Raw genomic sequence first — 6,841 nt, 5'->3', positions numbered from 1 at the left:
TCTCCATGTTACATATCTGGGAATGTCACTCTTCCTTTCTTTAAAACACATTGTCCCAGAGCATGATGAAATGACAGCTCTTGGATCCATGGAACAAAGAGTTAAGTCAAAATGTTTCTGGCTGTTTTACAAGAGGAAGAATGTACATGTTATTATAAAACTGCCAAAACTAAGAATCTAGTGGATGACTGTTTTTCTGGAGCATGAATATTAACTCTGCAACATCAAGTGCAAAAAAGAGAAGCTTACCTGGAAGACCCCTTGTTTGGCATTGTAATCAAGTCCCCCAGCCATGATGGTAACCAGATAATGGATAATGGCAGATTAGGCTACATCCCTCTTATACCCAGACATTTTACATCCTATCAATACTTGGTCAGACAATACACATCCCACCAATACCCAGGCCAGACAATACACATCCCACCAATACCCAAACCAGACAATACACATCCCACCAATACCCAGGCCAGACAATACACATCCCACCAATACCCATGCCAGACAATACACATCCCACCAATACCCATGCCAGACAATACACATCCCACCAATACCCAGGCCAGACAATACACATCTCACCAATACCCATGCCAGAAAATACACATCCCATTAATACCTAGGACAGACAATTTACATCCTATCAATACTTGGTCAGACAATACACATCCCACCAATACCCAGGCCAGACAATACACATCCCACCAATACCCAGGCCAGACAATACACATCCCACCAATACCCAGGCCAGACAATACACATCCCACCAATACCCAGGCCAGACAATACACATCCCACCAATACCCAGGCCAGACAATACACATCCCACCAATACCCAGGCCAGACAATACACATCCCACCAATACCCAGGCCAGACGATACACATCCCACCAATACCCAGGCCAGACAATACACATCCCTCCAATACCCAGGCCAGACAATACACATCCCACCAATACCCAGGCCAGACAATACACATCCCACCAATACCCAGGCCAGACAATACACATCCCACCAATACCCAGGCCAGACAATACACATCTCACCAATACCCATGCCAGAAAATACACATCCCATCAATACCTAGGACAGACAATTTACATCCGATCAATACCTTGACAGAAAATATACATCCCACCAATACCAGGGACAGACAATATACTATACATCCTTTGGAGGTTCCAAGAGTTTTGAGAGGGAAAAATCTCCAAACCCTGATTAAAGGGGTTTTGGTTCTGAAGGGGTTAACCTGTGTGCATCTGAGTCTAGAAAAGAAAGGGGAAACAGTCAGCACCTGTCCGTGAGGGAGAGAGCAGGACACACCTGAGTGAGCAGGGTAGCATAGGAATGAGTCAAGGTTGCTGAACTGTGAAAACTTTCTCTTTGGGAACCCTGAAGCCCAAACCCCATTGTTGGAGGGGTAAAGTGGTGGTGAGTCATTCTCTTGTTTTTTCATTGTACCAGAATTGTGTATTTTGAGGTTTTCTGAGTATTTTGTTTTTTTTTTTTTTTTGCTAAAGAAAGCGGTTTTGTTTTCTGGACTATTTGCAAGTTTAATAAAGACTTTTACTTTTACAAACGGCTGGTGGTTATCTTAAAAGGGAAGTTTGGTAATTGGTCTCATGCTGCATCTGTCCCCCACAAGATCTAAGGGAGAAAACCGAGAGATCAAACACTGCTGATCGATTGGTTTTCAGTGCTCTGTGAGCAGAGAGCTGGTGACTGTCCTCAGTCACTGCTGTCTGCTCTGCCCCCCCCCCCCCTTCTCACTGGAGCACTGGGCTGTGGAGGGGCGGGGAGTGGCTGGCTCAGGCTTTCATCGGCTCGCTGAGAGGCTGAGCCAGGTGCAAATCCAGGGTTTTTGGCGGATTCTAACCATATGGTCGCGACCTTTCCCCAGTCTGGACCAGCTCTGTGACGTCAGCTGACAGCGAGCTTCAGCCCGCTGTCAGCTTAAAATGGGTCACAGGAGTACAGCCGTACGTGCCGTACGAGACGTACAGCCAAACAAGCTTCTCCTTTAAGCTCCCATGTCACACTGATCAGACATTTCCACCAATACTCAGGCCAGACAATCCACATTCCATCTATACCCAGGATAGACAATACACATTCTACCAATGCCCAGAACAAGCAATACATATCCCACCAATACCCAGGGCAGACAATTTACATCTTATTAATACCTGGCCAGACAATGTACATCCCACCAAAACCAGGGACAGATAATTTAATTCCTATGAATACCTAACCAGACAACGTACATCCCTCCAACACCCAAGTCAGACAATACACATCCTTTCGATATTTAGGACAGGCGATACACATCCCACCAATACCCAGGAAAGACAATTCACATCCTATCAATAGCTAGTCAGATAATATACTTTCCCACCAATACCAAGGCCAGACAATACACATTCCACCTATACTCAGGACAGGCAATACACATCCTTTGGATACTCAGGCCAGACAATACACATTCCACCTATACTCAGGACAGACAATACACATCCTTTGGATACTCAGGCCAGACAATACACATCCCACCAATTCTCAGGCATACACACCCCACCGATACACAGGATATACAATACACATCCCACCAGTACTCAAGGCAGACAATACACATCATATCAATACCAAGCCAGACAGTGCATATTCCACCAATACCCAGGCCAGACATACACATTCCATCAATACCCAGGAGTGACAAAACATTTCCTACTGATACCCAGGCCAGACAATAAAATACCACCAATACCCACGACAGACAATACACATCCCACCAATACCCACGACAGACAATACACATCCCACCAATACCCATGATAGACAATACACATCCTATCAATACCGAGCCAGATAGTACATATGCCACCGATACCCAGGCCAGATAATACACATACATACACAAACATACACATTGCACCGATACCCAGGAGAGGCAATACACGTCCTACTGACACCCAGGTCAGACAATACACATCCTACTGATACCTAGGCCAGACAAAACACATCCCATCAATATCCGGCCAGACCATACACATTCCATTGATTCCCAGGCCTGACAATACACATCCCACCATAACCAAAGCAGACAATACACATCTCACAAACACCTGGGCCAGACAATTTGAGTGGTTAGTGAAAAACAGTTGTTGTGCTTTTGACTGTTAGTGATTGCTTGTGGTTGCAATTGTTTTATTTTCTTATTTGGGATTTTTGCTAGCAGCTTTTTAACTACTTGCCTACTGGGAGCTTTCACCTTTTGCCTGCCCAGGCCAATTTACAGCTTTCAGCTCTGTCACACTTTGAATGACAATTGCATGTTCATGCAACACTGTACCCAAACCAAATTTTTATAATTTTTTTTTCACACAAATAGAACTTTCTTTTAGTGGTATTTAATTAGGACTGGGGTTTTTTTTTACTAAAAAAAAAAGACATAACATTTTGAAAAATGTGTGCCGATGAGGTGGTACTGATGGGCACTGATGAGGTTCCACTTATGGTCACTGATGAGACAGCACTGCAGGCCACCGATTAGGTGGCACTGATGAGGAGGCACTTATATGCTGCACTTATGGGCACTGATAGGTGACACTGATATGCGGCACTAATAGGCAGCACTGATAGGTGGCACTGGTGGGCACTGATAGGCGGCACTGATGGGCATTAATGGGCAGCACAGATGAGCAGGCATTGACAGGCACTGACTGGCATCACCGAAGGGCACTGATTGGGGTCACTGATGGGCACAGATTGGGGTCACTGAGGCCACTGCTGGGGCTTTACTGTAATCAGGGCACTGATGATCAGTGCCCTGATTACCTGTCCTGGTCATCCCTTTGAGGAAGAGCCACTGATCGGCTCTTCTCGCCACACACTCTGACAGTGTGAGGCGAGGGGCGCAGATAAATGGCACTTCTGCATTTACATGTTGGACAGGCTGTGATTGGACACAGCCGATCACATGGGTAAAGAGCCGCGTCACTGGCTCTTTACCAAGATCGGAGTCACGCCGTGTTCTAGGAACACAGCATGGCCGCAATCGCCGTCATATGACATCGTCCCAGAGCAAGAGCCGCACCGCTCCGCCCTCATTTGACGGTGGTTGGGCAGCAAGTGGTTAAAATACTTTTTCTGTCACTTTTTAAACAGCATTTTTTTCTTTCCTTCCTTCAATCTGCTAATTAGGAGAGTGGTTATTTGTTTACAGGTGCTACAGGTAGTATATATTTTTCTGTAGAACTCAATTTGCACTTGCCCACATTTTGCTTGCTGTAACTTTGACAAAGTGGAAAATTTTACTGTGGAGTAAGTGGAGAGTTGAAAACAGGAATTTGATTTAGGAGTCTTCTAACCTGTAAGTAGAATCTGAAATTTCCTGTATGTAATATTAAATAAAAACTGTGTTAGCAAGGTTGAAGGTTTTACATAGTGTACAGTGTATCGCATGTATATAGTAATGAAGCAACTGCTCCAGGATGAATACCGCTGCGACACATGTGAGAGGGTTGCCTTTCTGGAAGTTCCCATTAGAAATCGGAAGGAGCAAATTGCAACACTGGACAGAACTGGCAACCTTGAAAGGGGTCTTCTGCTCACTAAGCAGGTCGTTAATGGAGTTGATGTGGAGGGTGGAGGAATCAGGATTATTAGATAGAAAGATGGGTTAGTGTAGTCAGAGGGAGTTGTAGTGGCTCACAGAAAAGGAGGACTAGAGGTGGCAGCCCTAGACATCACTGCTACCCCTAACACATGGGAGTGCAGCCCATCTAGTACGAGTGTGGAGGGTAGTGTAGGAAGGCATTGACTGTAATAAGGTATTCTATAATTAGAAGGAATGAAAGTATAGTTTTTTTGCCAGGGTTGCCTCAACCAAATGATTTGCTGTCTCTCTGGTACCAGAGTTTGGAATATGGTTGACTGGGTTGATACATTTCTGGGAGGGGCTGGGTATGACCCAGCTGTCTTGGTTCATGTTGGAACCAATGACAGACTACATGGAAGGTGGAGGCTCCTTAAAAATCTATATAAAGAACTAGGCTACAAGTTGAAGGGAATGACCTCCATGGTGATATTCTCTGAAATATTGCTTGTGCCATGTGCAACACAAGAAAGACAGGAGGAGCTTAAAGAACTGAATGTATGGCTTAAGACCTGGTGTAAGAGGGAATAATTTGGATTTCTATAGCACTGTGCTGAACTTTTATTGGGGTGCAACATATATGCTGGAAGAGTATTTGAACTAGGATTGAGGGGGGAGGGTGAATTAAATTATAATGGGATAGACAGGTCAGGCAGGGGCCAGTCCCTATTGGTGGGTGAAATGGGGAAGGTGGGGGAGGGCTATGGCAGTTGATAATAAGGTTCCCTTGTTACAAATAACCATTGGAATTTATACTATTTGTACTACAAAATGCTGGACCTAGTCATTTTAAACCACGCAGAACTTATTTCTAATGTTCATACTGTATAAAAGACAATTTAATTTATTGTTAGCTGCAAACAACAAGCACATATTGGAAAGATAAAAACACCTGACTTTAAAGCCAGGTACACACGGGCCAAATGTCGGGAGACAATGGCCGGTAAAAAAAAAAGAAAAAAAAAACGTCCGACATTCGGCCCGTGTGTATGTCATTCTGCCTGAAAGAAGCCGCCCGTTTAGTTAGGTAAGTGAATGGAGGCTGACAGTTACAGAAACTAACCCCTTCATTATCCAAAAGCTACACTCCTGCGTTTCAGTGGTAAGCTCAGAGGTGTAAAGTAGGGATAGACCGATTATCGGCAAGGCCGATATATATCGAGGGCCGATATGTTCTTTCCCGCTATATCGGTATCGGCCCTGGAGCTGGCCGATATTGCAGATATTTTTGTGACGTCATTCTGCCTTCTTATGCCGTATCCCTTGCCTTGGACAGCCTCGTCTGGAGTCAGGACTAGTCTCGTGGGAGTGTATCACAGCCATACACCCACCTACATCCACAGGCCCTGTACCAGCCAGCCACAGACACTGTACCAGCGAGCCAGCCAGCCAGCCACCCACAGGCCCTGTACCAGCCAGCCAGCCACCCACAGGCCCTTTACCAGCCAGTTACCCACAGGCCCTGTACCAGCCAGCCGCCCACAGGCCCTGTACCAGCCAGCCACCCACAGCCCCTGTGCCAGCCATCCACCTACCACAGGGTGCCAGCCAGCCAGCCACCCACCACAGGGTGCCAGCCAGCCACCCACCACAGGGTGCTAGCCAGACAGCCATCCACCACAGGGTGCTAGCCAGACAGCCACCCACCACAGGGTGCCAGGCAGCCAGCCATCCACCACAGAGTGCCAGACAGCCAGCCACCCACCACAGGGTGCCAGCCATTAAGCATTAAACAAAAATGAACATGTTCAGTACCAGATTTGTGTCAAAAATTGTCTTTATTTTTCAAAACTTTAAATGTTCAAAATATTGGCCCATATTGGCCGATACAATACGTTGTGACCAAAATATCGGTATTGGTCCTGAAAAAAACATATCGGTCTATCCCTAGCGTACAGTATATGTACACTTTGCCAGTGGCTTTGCTGCCCCCTCAGGACAATCAGTATCTTTATGGACTGAAAAACAACCAGAAAGGGCGCACCAACCTAGCACATTACCTGCATAAATTTTATTTAAAGGGTTTGTAAAGTCAGAAGGTTTTTTATCTTAATGCATTCTATGCCTTAAGATTAAAAAGTCTTCTGTATGCAGCAGGGCCCCAATCACCCCTAATACTTACCAATCTCTCAGGTTTAGGAATGCAGTGGATGAAAAATATAAAAAAGGAGATCTAGTGCTCTCTGT

Source organism: Pelophylax lessonae, assembly GCF_965119305.1.
Source record: "Pelophylax lessonae genome assembly, chromosome: 10".
In the NCBI taxonomy this organism is placed as follows: domain Eukaryota; kingdom Metazoa; phylum Chordata; class Amphibia; order Anura; family Ranidae; genus Pelophylax; species Pelophylax lessonae.
Note: the sequence above shows the minus strand (reverse complement) of the source record.